Genomic DNA, 16774 nt, shown 5'->3' on the forward strand with positions numbered 1-16774 from the left:
CACCCTCTTCCCTCGCCTGGTCTCATGTGTGCTGGTGGGTGCAGCGGTCCAGTCTACCATGGCCAGTCTCACTTCATCATTTGCTGGCAGGTGCTGTAGCCTGGCCTGGCCCAGTCTGCCCCTGTTCCAGTTTACACTGGCTGGAGCTGCCACCCAACCCAGAGCAGTCAGCCCCCAGTCCCAGCCCTAATATCGACTGGCTGGTGATGCGGCCAGACTCAGCCTGTCCCAGTTATCAGATCCGCCAGTGGGTGTTAGGAACTGGCCCAGCCTGGCCTATCCCCACACCTGAGCTATACGTACACCAGCAGTTACTGTAGCCTGGTCTTCTCTGAGCTGCTCCTTGCTTTGGCTTTTATGCTCACTTGCAGGAACTGGACCCCGACAAAGAAGCTCCCATCAGGTCTCCTCTCAGTGGCAGATCTTGTGCACACAGGTGGGTCCTTGACCCAGGCTGACTTAGTCCATCCACTTCCTCTCCTGGCAGGAACAGTGGCCTTGCCCAACTGGCCCATAACCAACCCAGTTCTTACTGTTTTGTTACCGCACAGTTAGTCCTGGTCCATGCCCTGACATAGCTCATGTGCCCCAATGGGAGCAGAAACCTAGCCCAGCCCATCCTGTACCCAGCCTCGCCCAGTCCCAACTCTTGCTGGAGAGTACTGCATCTGGTCCTGCCCAGTCCACTCCCATCCCTGACTCCTGCAAACCAGCATGAGTATTCATGCATTCCAGCCTGGCTCCTGCATTTGCCAGTGAGCTAAGGTTGGCCTGGCCCTGCCCAATCCACCCCCTTCAAAAACTACCCCACACACATGCAGACAGGTGGATCTACCATGCTCAGTCTGACCAACATCCAGGCCTGAATCACATGCTCACCTGCAGGAGCAATGGCCCATCAGGGGAGTTTCCTTAATTCCCCCATCAGACCCACTCCTAGATCTCACATGTGCCAATGAGTGCTCAGCCCTTACAGGTCATAGGCTACCCCCTCCATCCTGCATATGTATGAATGGTGGAGGTGGTGGCCTTGCCCACCCCACACCATATTCTTGGGTGTGTCTGCAAGTACTGCAGCTTAGAACAACCTAGTCTGTTCCCAACCCCAGTAACGTTGAGTGTCTGGAGTTCCACAGTCAAGCCTAGCTCAGCCTGTCACCACCACCAGCTCTAAGCAAACCAGCGGCAATTGTAGATCACAGGGGTGAGCCCACACACCCCCACAGAATTTGCTCCCAGACCCAGTTCTCTTGCATGGTAGTTAGTGCCATGGCCCAGCCTAACATTACCCATCCCCTGTTTTAACTCTCATTGACAAATACTGTGATCTAGCTCCGAGTCCTACCTTTGGTATGCACCGGTGAGTGGTACATGGCATTGGTCAACACTAACTATCCCAGCTCTGCTATCCCACAAGGGCTGGTGCTTCAGTCTGAACTTTATAGGTCCTTGCATTCCCCCCTCAAGTTCCCACCGCTGGGTGGCCCAGGTGCCAGTAGTGTTGGGTGAAGCCAACTAGACCTGAGCCCTGCCACCTGGGAGCTCAGAGCCAGAGCTAGCTGCAGTCAGTATCTTCCATTTTTCTGGCTGACTCCTCAAATGGATGCAGTGGTCAGGGCTGCTCAGGCCACAGTCAAGAGCTAAGAAGTTCATCCTGGCCTCCCAAGTTGAGGGCAAGTGTCCAAGTACTTGGGTCACCTCCAGTTCCTTTCAAATGCACATTAACAGAGAAGAATGGGGCCTGGCACGATAGTATAGTGGTTTAAGTCCTCATCTTGGACGCGCTGGGATCCCATGTGGGCGCCGGTTCTAATCCCAGCTGCTCCACTTCCTATCCGGCTCCCTGCTTGTGGCCTGGGGAAGCAGTCGAGGATGGCCGAAAGCCTTAGCACCCTGCACCTGCGTGGGAGACGCAGAAGAGGCTCCTGGCTTCGGATCAGCTCAGCTCCAGCCGTTGCGGCAACTTGGGGAGTGAACCATCGGACAGAAGATCATCTTCTCTGTTTCTCCTCCTCTCTGTATATCTGCCTTTCCAATAAAAATAAATAAATCTTTAAAAAAAGAAAGAGAGAGAGATAAATGGGAAGTGGAGCAGCTGGAACATAAACGGGCATTGAATATGAGATGCAGACATTAGAGGTAGCAACTTAATTTGCTATACCATAATACCAGTCCCCTGGCTGCTTCACGTCTGAGTCAGATTGCCCTGTGCCTGGGAAAATAGAAGATAATCCAAATCCTGGGTCTCTGCCAACCATGTGGGAGATTTACATGGAATTCCAGGTTCCTGGCTTTGGCCTAGTCCAGCCCTGTCTGCTGCAACCAATTGGGAGTAAACCATCAGATGTCTTTCTCTGTCTCTCCTACTCCCTCTATAGCTCTGCCTTTTTTTTTTTTTAAGATTATTTATTTTTATTACAAAGTCAGATACACAGAGAGGAGAGACAGAGAGGAAGATCTTCCATCCAATGATTCACTCCCCAAGTGACCCCAATGGCCGGTACTGCGCTGATCCAAAGGCAGGATCCAGGAACTTCCTTCAGGTCTCCCATGCAGGTGCAGGGTCCCAAGGCTTTGGGCCACCCTCAACTGCTTTCCCAGGCCACCAGCAGGGAGCTGTGGATGGGAAGTGGAGCTGCCGGGATTAGAACGGGTGCCCATATGGGATCCCAGCTCGTTCAAGACGAGGACTTTCGTGGCTAGACCACCGCACCGGGACCTCTGCCTTTCAAATAATAGTTAACTTATAAAATACTTGAAAAGATTCAATCAGTGAACTCTTGCTGTTTTCATTTAGACAATATGTTAATAATGATATCTTGGATCCTAGAAAGTAAATATTACTTGGTTTAATTCTTCCTATCAATAATATTAATATCTTATAAAATGAATAAAATTACGCAACTGTTAACTAAAGCATACTAAAGTTTATAAAGATTTATTTATTAAAACCACAATGCTAACCCATAGAAAGGATTTAACAATCAGAAATGTCATGCTTTTTCCAACCAATTTCAAGTCAGTCACTTAAGCAACTTGCTGCTAAACTCCTGAAGACCTTTTGCCATCTCTGGTCTTCTCTTCCTAAAGTGCCTCCTTCCTTGCAGTATAATGAATTCCCACTCATGATTAAAGCTGTCTCCTCGGTGAGCTTTCCGGTACCCTAGCCAAACAAGTTCCCTTCCGGCTTACTAGTCATTGCATACAGCGCCTCTACTATCTTAGAAATGCAGGCATATTTTTTGAGGTGGCCAACAGATGTTAAGTCAAGGGGCTGGCATGGTAACACAGTGAGCTAGTCTTCTAGCTGTGGTACTGGCATCCTATATAGATCCTATATGGATGCCAGTTCTAGTCTTGGAGGATCCACTTTGAATCCAGCTCCCTGCTAATGACCTAGGAAAGCAGAGAATGGCCCAAGGATTTGGGCCATTGTACCCACATGGGAAACTGGAAGACACTCCAGGCTCCAGACTCCCATTTTCTTTTGTTTTTTTTTTTATTTTTATTTTTTTTATTGATTACATTGCATTATGTGACAGTTTTATAGGCACTGGGATTCCCCACCCCCCTGCCATAGTGGATTCCTCCACCTTGCTGCATTACCACAGTTCAAATTCAGTTGAGATTCTTTCATTACAAGCATCTACCAAGTATAAAGTCCAGCATCTTATTATCCAGATAAGGTCAACGGTTTCTTGGGAGACCATCTCTGGTCTGAAGATAGAGCCAGCAGAGTACCATCCCGATCAACTAAGAGTCCCGACATTACATCAGTAACAATTTATAATGTTATGGAATTAGTTGACATGGTATTGAGAAACCAATATGTTAAAAGAGGAAAAAAAAAATAATGCAAGTTCTGAACCACATCCTGTGACTTCTACATTGACAATTCAATTATTAGTTTATATACAACTGGTTTCTATACACCTTAAAATGGCTATAGATTACTATTCAGCTGTCTCATGTCTATTTTAATTTTAGTATTTAGCAGTTTATAGCATTGAAGCGTGATTTTGCTGAAACTGGTTGTTTTTCAGGTAGTCTATAACTCTATCAAGACATATGTCAACGGTTTAGGTGAACAGTTTTAGAAGGGGTGTGCACAGAAATCTTCAATACCCTAGTGAGGAGTAACTAATCTTTGTGTCCCACCCAGTGAGTTTTAAGTGCATCCCCGATGACCGCTTCCTGTCTATTTCTAAGCTTTCCTTGTTGTTCTCTATTCTAGTTATTTTGTTTATTTGTTTGTTTGTTAGTTTTGAGGGGTTTCTGGAGTGATCCTGATGGTCATTACGAGAGAGGGTGGGGACCCAAAATCAGAACCAGGCAAGGACCAGAGAAAGCTCCTCTCCCTAGTCCCGAAGGAAGTTTACTGTTCTGTTTCTGCTGACCACTCAGTGCTCCTGGTTGTCGTTTCGATGACCTTGGATCTCGCAAGGCAGGATTTGGGCTTCTTCCACCCCAAGTGGTAGATCCAAATGAGGGTGGGTGACCTCAGAGTTCTTGGCCTCTGAAGGCACTCCATTTCCCCGTGGGCTCCTTGGCAGTTGGGATGTAGTCCTCGGTGTTTGTACTGACAGTCCTCGGTGAAGATCTGGGCAGACTCCTGTTTTCAAACCAGCCCAGCTCTGGTCGTTGTGCAACTTAGGGAGTAAAACAGCAGATGGAAGACCTCTATCTCTACCTCCCCTCTCCCTCATAAGTGAATTTAAAAAAAAATAAAGATTTAAGTCACAATTAGATAGTAATATCAGCAGTTTCTACTTTTCATTGCTTCACAAATTACAATTCTGCTCATTAACCCCTTGTCTAATTAAATCACAAATATCCCTTCTCATTAATATGGTTTCTAACAAAGTCGAGCATAAAGGCAATCAAAATGCTGAAAGGCATGACCAGAACATTGCCTTAAAGCCAAAATATATTCCTTAAGACATGGTATCTAGAAACATGTGAAAACTGCCAATGTCAACTGTTCTTTTTTCAAAAACTGTCCTTGCTTATATACCTGAAAGACAGGGGGAACCCCTGTCTACTGGTTTACTCCCCAAACGGCAGCAACAGCCAGGGCTAAGCTTAGCCAAAACGAGCAGTCCAGAGTTCAGTCCACATCTTCCACACTGTGCCAAGGTCCCACCACTGGAACCAACACCTCTGCCTCACAGGCTGTGCGTTAGCAGGAAGCCAAAACCAGGAAAAGAGCTGGGACTCACACACAAGCACTCCGAAAAAGAGTTGCAAGGGTCTCAAATAATGGCTTAATGACTATTCCAAACTTCTTTGTGGCAACTGTTCTATTATAAATATTGCATCACCGGGCACTTTCAGATGGTTATGTTGATGGCTGGAAATTGGTAACGCTGTAATTCAAATTTAACAGTCAGAGCTTAAAATGATGGAACCTGGAGAACTAATACTCATCTTTGGCCTTCTTTAAATTGTTATGATCCCAGGGAAACTGATGGTGTATATTATATAGGCCATCCATTAATGAGTATTACTAATAATACTCAGAAATTTCAAATGGCAATATTTGAATCACTGCTATAAAAAGAACTGAAAACTGCACAGTATACATATATATCCAAAGAATTAACATTAATTCAGCTACCACACAGAAGTATGTAGAAGGCCAAAATTTTTATTTACTTCATTTAAATTGATTCTAGAGATAATATTAATGCTCCAAAACACCTCCCAGCCCCTGGAACAAAAGACCACTGGTATGGTTCAAACACCTGTCTTTTAATAATTTTTAAAAGAACTCACAACTTAGCACATAACATAGAAACACAAGTTCTGGGGCTGGTGCAATGACTCAAATGGCATTCCTCCGGCTTGCAGGAACCAGCATCCCATATGAGCTTTGGGTCCCAGCTGCTCCATTTCCAATCCAGCTCCCTGCTTATGGCCTGGGAAACCAACAGTTCAACAAGTTCTTGGGCCCCTGCCCCTTTCACTCATGTGAAAAACCTGGAGGAAGCCCTTGGCTCCCAGCTTCAGATCGGCTCAGCTCCAGTTATTGTGACCATTTGGGAAGTAAACTAGTGGACAGATCCCTCTAGGACCCAGTACAATGGCTCAGTAGGTAAATCCTCACTTGCGTGCCTTGGGATCCCATAGGGACACCAGTTCTAATCCCAGCTTCTCTATCACCCATCCAGCTCCCTGCTTGTGGCCTGGGAAAGCAGCAGAGGAAGGTCCAAAACCTTGGAACTCTGCACATGTGGGAGACCCAGAAGAGGCTCCTGGTTCCTGTTGGGAGTATGTGCCAACTTCCACTACTTTTCTAGGCACAGTAGCGGGGCTGGATCATTAGAGGAGCAGCTGAGACTTGAGCTGACACTCCAGTAGGGGCTGCTGGCATCACAAGGCCTAACTGCTGCACAATAAGGCCAGACCCACATATCACCTCCTAAGTAAGCTACAAGATTGGCTGGTTTCTTGATTCCTTATTCCTTCCCTCTCCTGTTTGGGCTTTATTCCACTGTAGGATTAATCTTCACAAGCCACACTTGGATCAAAAACTTTCACAGGGGATGGGAGGTTGATCTGGAAATTAAGATGCCCACAGCCCCTATCAGAGCACCCGGGCTCAGCACATGGCTCCTGACCCAGCTCGCCACTGATGCAGCCCCTGGGAGGCACAGGCCACGGTCCTGGTAACTGTGTTCCTGATACCACATGAGAGAACTGGACTGAGTTCCCACCTCCCAGCTCTTGCTTGGCCCAGACCTGGCAGCTGGAATTTGAATAGCGAACCAGTGACTGGAAATGCATGTTTACACTACTTTCTATCAGAAGCAAATGAAAAAAAAAATTTTTAACTCCTTTATTTTCCAACCTCTGTCTTTAAAATTCAAGGTCATCAAGGCCTGCACAGTGGCTTATGGACTGTGAGACCAGCAGTCCATATTAGTACTGGTTCAAACCCTGGCTAATACAGTTTTTTGTTAATGCGCTTTGGAAAGTGATGCAAGGTAGCCTAAGAAGTTGGGATCAGACCATCCATGAGAGGGACTCCAGTCCAGCCCTGCCCTTTGTGGTCATTTGGGGAACGAACCAGAAGGTGGATGGATGATCTCTCTCCAAAGGTCTCCCTGCCTCTCTGTGTAACTTTACCTTTCAAATAAATATTTAAATCTTTTAAGAAAATGACTTAAGGTCATTTATTTTTGTTTTTATTTATTTTTATTGGAAAGTCACATTTACAGAGGAGAGACAGGGAAAAAGATACTCTGTCTGCTGGTTCACTCTCCAAGTGGCTGCCACAGCCGGAGCTGAGCTAACCTGAAGCCAAGAGCCAAGAGCCAGGAGCTTCCTCGGGTCTCCCACGCAGGTGTAGGGTCTCAAGGCTTTGGGCTGTCCTGGACTGCTTTCCCAGGCCACAAGCAGGGAGCTGGATGGGAAGCAGGGCCACTGCGATTAGAACAAGGATCCTGGCGTGTTCAAGGTAGGGACTTTAGCTGCTAGGCTACCGAATAATTTAAGCTGCTTAGCATAACATTTTAAACATTTTTTAATCTTTTTACTGTAGTAAAATACAAACGTTATTTTAATCATTTTAGGTGCACAATTCAGAGGCATTCAGTGGCACTGTTATCCAACTATCATCAAAAACTTTTACATCATCTCAAACTGAAAATCCATAAATTTTAGTTCTCCATTCTCCCCTTTTCCCACCTCATATCTATTTTACTTTTTGTGGATATTTCACTACATAACTCATATAGGTGGAATCATACAATATTTATCCTATTATATCTGGCTTACATCACATAGTATAACATTTTTCAGGTTCGTTTGGTTTTCTCTAAGTATCAAAATTTCCTTTCCTTTCAAGGATTAATAATAGTCCACTGCAAGCATACACCTTGTTTTATTTCCCATCCTGTTTCCATCTTGCTTTCTACCACGCATAATAATCAGGACACACCTTCCTCAGCAAATACAGTCCTACATCCAACTCATCTATGTGCTGTCTTCAGAAACTAACACATCACAGACAATGTATAATCGAGAACAATAAAAATAAAATAAATAAATGTTTCCTTGGAGTTCCTTGCTCCTGGTTTCAGCTTGGCAGAGGGGCTGTTGCAGCCATTTGGGGAAGTAAACCAGTGAATGAAAGATTTTTTTCTCTATTTTTTTCCAATAAATAAAATAAACCTAAAACCAAAAGAATGGGGACCCGGCGGCATGGCCTAGTGGCTAAAGTCCTCGCCTTGAGCACGCCGGGGTCCCATATGGGCACCAGTTCTAATCCCAGAAGCTCTACTTCCCATCCAGCTCCCTGTTTGTGGCCTGGGAAAGCAGTCGAGGATGGCCCAAAGCTTTGGGACCCTGCACCCGCATGGGAGACCCGGAAGAAGTTTCTGGATCCTGGCTTCGGACCCGCATAGCATCGGCCGTTGTGCTCACTTGGGGAGTGAATCATCAGATGGAAGGATCTTCCTCTCTGTGTGTCTCTCCTCCTCTCTGTGTATCTGACTTTCCAATAAATAAATAAATCTTAAAAAAAAAAAAAAAAAGAATGGGACTATATGTATTTTCTTAAGAAAAAAGTACTCCACAACAAAACTGCAAAAATTTAAAAGCCATTATTTATTTTTCTGAAGGGCCAGTACCTAGTGGCATAGCCAGTAGAGCTACCACCTACTACACGGACATACCTTACAGGCCCCATTCATGTGTGGCTGCTCCATTCCAATCCAGCCCCCTGCTAATGACCTGGGAAAATCAGCCCAAGTGTATGGGCCCTTGCCACCTTTCCACAGGAGACCCACTGGAACTGCTGGCTTCAGTCTGTCCCAGCACCAACCACTAAAACCATCTGGACAATGAACTAGTAGATGAAGATCCCTCTCTGTCTCTGTCATTCCCTTTCTCTCTGTCACTCTTTCAAACAAAATAAATAAATCTTATAAAAAGAGATGGAGCTGGCACGGTGGCTCAGCAAGCTAATCCTCCACCCTATGATTCTGGCATCCTGTATGGGCACCAGTTTGAGTTCCAGCTGCTCTACTTCCATCTATCTCCCTGCCTATGGCCTGGAAAATAAAGTCCTTGGGTGCCTCTACCCATATGAGAAACCTGGAAGACGCTCTTGGCTCCCAGCTTGGATAAGCTCAGCCCTCGCTGCTGTAGCCATTTAGGGAGAAAACCGGCAGAGGGAAGGTCTCTGTTTCTCTTTTCCTCTGTAAGATCTTTCATATGCAAATAAATAAATATTTTTTAAAAAGAGAGAGATTTATTTATTTGATAGGCAGAGTGGGAGTCAGAAAGCTCTATTACTGATTCACACCCCAAATGGCTGCAGTAGCCACGGCTGAGCCACATCAAAGCCAGAAGCCCACAGACTCAGCCAGTCTCGCTGGCGAACGGCAGGAAGCTGGATCAGATACACACCAGCCGGGAATCGAACTGGTCCTCTGATACAGCATGCCAGCATTGTAGGTAGCAGCTTAATTCACTGTGCCACAATGCTTGCCCCAGAAGCATTTTAAAATACTACATGTAAGTATATTTCATTCATTCATTCATTCCAGGGCCAGAGCGAAGAAGGTGCTCCCATCTGTTGCTGCACAACTCAAATGCCTGCCAACAGCCAAGGCTGAGCAGGGAAAGCTGGAAACAGTCTAGTTCTCCCACACAGGTGTCTGGAACATAATTACTGATGTCATCACCACTTTATTTTACTTATCTTATTTTTGATGATTTTTACATTGTTGATCAGGACGCAAAGGGTCAAGAACTAGAGGAAAGTGGGTAAGGCCACTGTTTTCACATTCTCTTTTTCCTTCCTGTATTTGGGAGAAGGGGGATATAACGAGCGTCCCAACCATCCCAAGATGCATGCTCTGATGGTCCCGCTCAAGTGGTTTCAATAGTTCAACAGTTCTGAATTGCTGCCCATCTCACAACTCCAGGCATGATGAAATCTCTCCAGAATCCACTGGCTGACACAGTCCACCTTAGAGTCTCCATTTGCCCAGCTATTCACTGCCAACTCTTTCCTGGGGTAGTTGATTGATTTGTTCTGGTCTTTGTCCTCTGTTATGGTACCAGTTGACCTTTGCAGGTTCCAGTTTACTACTATATCCTCCAGGTCATCTGTATATGCTGTCCACTGCTCCATGTGAGCCACTGAGGAGGCTCAGCTCTGACACAGGCACTCCCAGTCAGCCCATGGAATTTGCAATGCTCTCCACAGTTGCAGTTCTGAGTTTAGCAGTTCAGTTGGGGGGAATCCCCAAAGAAACTTCATCTGAGGTGATCCCAGATCTTATTACTGTGTGTGCTTGCCAATCTAGGGTCCAGCACAGTCCATCACCCAAATCAGCCTATACAGACACTGGTAATTGCAATTACTGGCTCAGTTCTGGCTCCAGCCTTGTCTTCTACACAAACCAATGGGTGCTCAAATCCAGCCCAATCCAGCCCACCATACACTTACCCAAACCAGTAGGAGCTGCAGCCTAGTCGGAGTGACCCACAATAACCCCCACCAGGCCCACCCCCTGCCCTGGTTCACATTCTCGCCAGTATGAACAGTAGACTGGTCCAGTCTATTCCACATCCCATTCAGCTCTTGTACATGTCAATAGGCACTGAAGCCCAGTTCATCCCAACCAGCCCCACTATCCACTTCATACTAGTGCTGGCAGGTGTCACCATCTGTCTAGCCATGCCCGCCCCAGTCCTGGTTCTCATGCTCACCAAAGGGAAGGGCTACCCAAGAGGGAGGTGTCCACTGTTTCCCTAATGGGCCCACTCCCATCTCAGATCTTGCAGCAAAGCACAACCAACTCACTCTGGCTTATACATGCACCAGAAGGTACAGTCAGCCCAGCCTGGCTTTCCCCTGATCCAACTCACATGAGGCTACCAGGTGTTGTAGTCCTGCCTAGCCTGTTCTGCTCCATATCCCAGCTCTCAGGCTCACCAGTGGGAGTAGTGGCCCAGCAGGAAGGCCCCCGCAGACCCTCCTATGGATTCACCCCCTACCTCCGTAGGTCTCACGTGTGCTGGTTGAGTGCTACGGCCTAGTCCGGCATGGCCTGCCTCACCTTGGCATTTGCCAGTGGGTGCTGTAGCCTGGCCATGACCCTTTCAAAGGCGATATTATCACAAAGCTGAAACCAGGAGCTAGATATTGCATCCAGGTATTTCAACAAGGGATTTAGGCATTTTAACTACCATCTTAGACACTGTGCTAAATGCCAGTGTATTATGCAAACTAGCCACCACAAACATCCCTTATGACTTTTTAAAATGCCTTGACAAGAAGAAAAGTTATAAAGGTTATGCCAAACAGGGTCATAGCCATGGGCAACCCAAACGGCAATCCATTCATGCCAAAACGCAAAGCAATTAAGAAAGGTATCACTCAAAACACAGTGGCTGTAAGGGAGGCTTTTCTTATTTTATTTTTTTTAGATTTATTTATTTTTATTGGAAAGGCGGATATACTGAGAGAAGGAGAGACAGAGGAAGATCTTCCATCCATTGATTCACGCCCCAAGTGAGTCCAACGGCTGGGGCTGCGCCAATCTGAAGCCAGGATCCAGGAACTTCCTCCCAGATCTCCCATGCGGGTACAGGATCCCAAGGCTTTGGGCCACCCTCAACTGCTTTCCCAGGCCACAAGCAGGGAGCTGGATGGGAAGTAGAGCTGCCAGGATTAGAACGGGTGCCCATATGGGATCCTAGTGTGCAAGGTGAGAACTTTACCCACTACGCTATCGCATTGGGCTCAGGGAGACTTTTCAAGAGCACATCTTAGATGCTGATGTGCTTCCCAAACAATACATAAAAAGCTATCTCAGGGTCTGGTGCAGTAGCATAGCAGCTAAAGTCCTCGCCTTGCATATGCCAGGATCTCATACGGGCAATGGTTCTAATTCTGGCAGCCCCGCTTCCCATCCAGCTCCCTGCTTGTTGCCTAGGAAAGCAATAGAAGACGACCCAAAGCCTGGGGACCCTGCAGATCAGCTCAGCACCGGCCGTTGCAGATACTTGGCGAGTGAATCATCAGACAGAACATCTTCCTTCTTGTCTCTACTCTGTGTATATAAGACTTTCCAGTAAAAATAAATAAATAAATACAATCTTTCAAAAAAGAACGAACAATAAAGGAAAAAACGGGGGAATCAGAAATCTCAGGAGGGAATGAAATGGGATAAGCATATATTAAGTTTAGAGTCATGAGAAAATCAAGCTGTCTGATAGTTCTGAGTTTAGAAGTCTTAATCCCGATTGGAATCAAGATGGCGGAATAGGGTAAGGACACGTCTTATCAGATGGAGAAACATTTAATCAGGATGAAGCAGAGAGGACATATTTCAGGAAATAGGAGAGGACAGAACAACAGCAGAGGGGTACCTGGAGACTGACAGACACAGAGAAGCAGCAGACACAGCAGTGTGGTGTTGCAGTGAATGATACTCCAGCACGGCGATCAGCAACAGGTGGGAAGGGACTTTCACTGGGACCTTGGGAGGTGAACCCAGACAAAGAACTGTCCGTCCTGCTGGTCCGTTTGATTTGACCAGGAGCAGAGACAGAGCAGCAGACCTCAGATGGGCAGTGCGAGAACAGTGTGGATATCACAGCCCAGTCAGCCCCCTAGAGCTGAATTGGGCGCCATTTTGCGTGAGGAGGCAAGGGAAAGGACTGAGCATACGGTGGGCTGGGAGTGAACTCATTTCTGACTCAGTGAACTGCAGCGACGTGGCATCCTACAGGTTCCACCCAAGACAGGTCTGGGTGGCCCTGAGACCAGATGACAGGCAGATCAAGAATTCCAGTAGTGGTACATCAGGCACCATTTTGTCCACTGTACCAATAGCATTAGGACTGCAGGGGATAATAGTGAACTGTGCATGTGCTTATCTCACAAGAACTCGCTGACTTCAGCGAATTGTACTGGTCCCATGGGAAAATAATACCAACTGTGGCATAGGCCAAAATAGGTCCATGTGGCACCCAGACCTAGTGTCCAACAGGTTCCGAAAAGATCAGCGCCACCGGGGCCCGGCGGCATGGCCTAGTGGCTAGGGTCCTCGCCTTGAACACGCCAGGATCCCATATGGTCGCTGGTTCTAATCCCGGCAGCTCTACTTCCCATCCAGCTCCCTATTTGTGGCCTGGGAAAGCAGTCAAGGATGGCCCAAAGCTTTGGGACCCTGCACCCATGTGGGAGACCTGGAAGAAGTTCCTGGATCCTGGCTTCGGATCTGCACAGCATCGGCCGTTGTGCTCACTTGGGGCGTGAATCAATGGATGGAAGAACTTCCTCTCTGTCTCTCCTCCTCTCTGCTTCCTGACTTTCCAATAAATAAATAAAAATCTTAAAAAAAAAAAAAAAAGATCAGTGCCACCAACAACCTAACTAGATAGGACACCTGGTGTCTCTCTAATCCTGGGACCTGCTCCAACCGAAAGTGGGAGAAAGGTTGCAGTGACAACGGTGCAGCTTCAGCACGGTATCACAAGAGGAGGAGAGTGGTGAGCCAGGAGCTGAGGCTATGGAGACCACGGTGGAAATCTAACATTAAGAACCCAGACCTGGAACTCACTGGAGGTTGTGGAACAAGTGGCTGCAAGCAAAAAGTTGTATACCAACTGCAATAAGTAAAATCTCATTGTATGGGCCTGGCGCGGCGGCGCAAGTGGTTAAGGCCCTGCCTTGCATGCCCGGGATCCTATATGGGCGCCGGTTCTAATCCCGGCAGCTCCACTTCCCATCCAGCTCCCTGCCTGTGGCCTGGGAAAGCAGTCAAGGATGGCCCAAAGCCTTGGGACCCTACACCCTCGTGGGATACCCGGAAGAAGTTCCTGGCTCCTGGCTTTAGATCGGCATAGCAACGGCCTTTGCGCTCACTTGGGGAGTAAATCAATGGATGGAAGATCTTCCTCTCTGTCTCTCCTCTCTGTGTACCCGCCTTTCCAATAAAAAAAATAATAATAAAAATAAATCTTTAAAAAAAAAATCTCATTGTAGACCTGTGGGTTACACAGCTTAGAAACCTGTCCCAAGGAGAAAACTCTGCTAACCAGAAGTGCAATGACCAAGAGCAGAAGAGACAAATGCACAATGAATACTACCGAAAACTCTCCTGTAAAGGAGCAAAACCCTATGCCAATCTCAGAGTTAACTGAGGAAGACATCGAGAAAATGGGGCATATAGAATTCATCAGACTCATTTTAAAGCTTCTGATCAACAATGAGAAACACATATAAGAGTTCAAAGAATTTAAGGAAGCAATAAAGCAAATCAAGGCTTATATTTTAGAAATTAAGAACACAGTAGAACAAATTAAAAGTACAATGGAGAGTCTCCAAAATAGAATGAAGCAAGCAGAAGAAAGAACCTCAGAATTGGAAGATATTTCCTGTCATTAGGGGGAAACCAACAAAAAGCTGGAAACAGAGCTGAATCAGGCCAAAAAAAGTATTCAAGAATTGAAACACTACTAAGAGGCCAAATATAAGAGTTATGGGAGTCCCAGAAGGTGCAGAAAGAGAAGCTGAGTTTGCAAACGTATTTAATTAAATAATCAAGGAAAATTTCTCTAATCTGAAGAAATTGGGAAACAAGATCCAGGAGGGACACAGAACTCCCAACAGGCTTGATCAAAAGCGATCTTCACCAAGACACATGATCACCAAGCTCTCTTCAATGGAACATAAAGAAAAGATCCTTAAATGTGCACATGAAAAAAAATTAATTAACATATAAAGGAATGCCAATTAAACTCACAGGAGATCTCTCACAGGAAACTCTACAGGCAAGAAGAGAATGTAGTGACATATTCCAGATTCTAAAAGAAAAAAATTGTCGGCCAAGAATAACATATCCAGCAAAGCTTTCCTTTGTCTTTGAAAATGAAATTAAGGGCCCGGCGCAGTGGCGCAAGTGGTTAGGTCCTCGCCTTGCACGTCCGGGATCCCATATGGGTGCCGGTTCTATCCCAGCAGCCCCGCTTCCCTTCCAGCTCCCTGCTTGTGGCCTGGGAAAGCAGTCGAGGACGGCCCAAAGCTTTGGGACCCTGCACCCACGTGGGAGACCCGGAAGAGTCTCCTGGCTTCGGACTGGCATAGCATCGGCCATTGCGCTCACTTGGGGAGTGAATCATCGGACGGAAAATCTTCCTCTCTATCTCTCCTCTCTGTATATCCACCTTTCCAATAAAAAAAAAAAAAAGAAATTCTTCCACAGTAAAGTTAAAAGAATTTGGCTCTTCCAAACTTGCCCTACAAATGATACTTCAAGATGTTCTCTGACAGAGAAGAGGAATAGCACCCACCAAAACCAAAGGCAAATGGGAAGAACATCCCAGTTAAATGACAACAGAAGACTAAAGCAAAGAACAATCCATTGATAAAGTGACAGGACCAAATTACCACCCATACATATTAACCCTGAATGTAAATGGCTTAAGCTCAATCAAACGTCATAGATTAGTAGACTGGATTAAAATACAAAACAACATCTATTTATTGTCTAGAAGAGACACACTTCACCAACAAAAATCAGCGGAAACTATATCTCATGGGTTTTGTTGTTTTCTGTTGGTTTCATCTCTTCAAAACACTTTCTTCTGATTAAATCATTCAGTGACTCGTAGATCATACAGCAGCATCATTTTCTTCAAGAAGGTTCTTGATTTTCATCTTTTCAGCTACACGTTAGGCATTTTGTAGCATGTTATTTAATTTCATAGTGTTGTTAATTTCTTTTTTCTTCCTGTTGTTGATTTTGTTTTGTGGCTTTTCATTTAAGCGAATGTATAGTAGCTGTGTAATGGAGACTGTCATATCTACTAACATGTCATTTAACTTCATGGCGTTGTAAATTTCTATTTTTCTCTTTATTGTTGATTTTGTATTGTGACTTTTCATTTAAGGGGATGTACAGTAGCTATAAAATGGAGACTAACATCCAGATGTGAGGATGCAGTGTAGAATGCATTTCTACTTCCAGACAAAGATGGACTTGCAATGAAATTGTGTGCTGTATCTTAACAATAGGATTCTGGACTCTCTGCCATTGTCCATGCCCGCAATGATGGGCATATGACTGTATATGAAGAACTATATTTTAGTAATGATATAGAGGAATTAGGTGGGGGGGGGGGAGGGAATTGGGGAGAGGATAAGGGAAATGCCAGGAGCACTGGAACTGTATCATAAAATGATAATAATAATAAAATGTTAAAAATAAATTAATTTAAAAAAATAAAGAAAAAAATAAGCTTAGAGTCACAAAATGGAAGCTGCATCTCCCCCACCCTATGTAATATAGTCATCCTATTTGTCAATCAAACGACCCCTTCCCCAGAACACACGCCCCTCACCAAGGACTTGGTGGTAGTATCATGTAACCACTCCCTTTCCAGTTCAGAAGCCAGGCAACAAGAAGGCATGCATTCTCTTTACCGGCAGCCACAAGATAAAAGTAGAAACATCTCTTTCCCACCTTTCCTCACGCTAACCCTAAATGTGTTTCTGCGATTTCTTCACCTTTTAAATAAACTTGCAAAAAAAAAAGTGGGAATGATAGGAGCCGGCATTGAGGGACAAAAGGTTGAGTGGCATTAGCATCCCATATTGAAAGCCAGTTCAAGTCCTGGCTGTTCCACTTTTGAACCAGCTTCCTGTTGATGAGCATAAAAAGCAGCTAAAGATGGCCCAAGCACTTGGGACCCTGTCACCCAACTGAGAGACACAGGTGGAGTTTCTGGTTCCTGGCTTCAGCCTGGC

At 45.7% G+C, this 16774-nt stretch overlaps 1 protein-coding gene across 2 annotated transcripts in view; it reads right to left on the reverse strand.

The window, feature by feature from the left end:
- The window catches only part of FBXO42 (F-box protein 42), an 80616-nt gene that overhangs the window by 58317 nt on the left and 5525 nt on the right, over positions 1–16774 (reverse strand). Inside the window, exon 1 of one of the 2 annotated variants that reach the window (XM_040987961.1) lies at positions 606–611. The exons of the other annotated variant lie outside the window; for it this stretch is intronic. The gene's annotated coding sequence lies outside the window, so the exon portion shown is untranslated. Of the gene's footprint in view, positions 1–605; positions 612–16774 lie in introns of those variants that run through there. 2 annotated transcript variants of the gene reach the window in all.

This window comes from Ochotona curzoniae, unplaced genomic scaffold (genome assembly GCF_017591425.1).
Source record: "Ochotona curzoniae isolate NIBS_2020 unplaced genomic scaffold, NIBS_Ocur_1.0 contig_4792, whole genome shotgun sequence".
NCBI lineage: Eukaryota > Metazoa > Chordata > Mammalia > Lagomorpha > Ochotonidae > Ochotona > Ochotona curzoniae.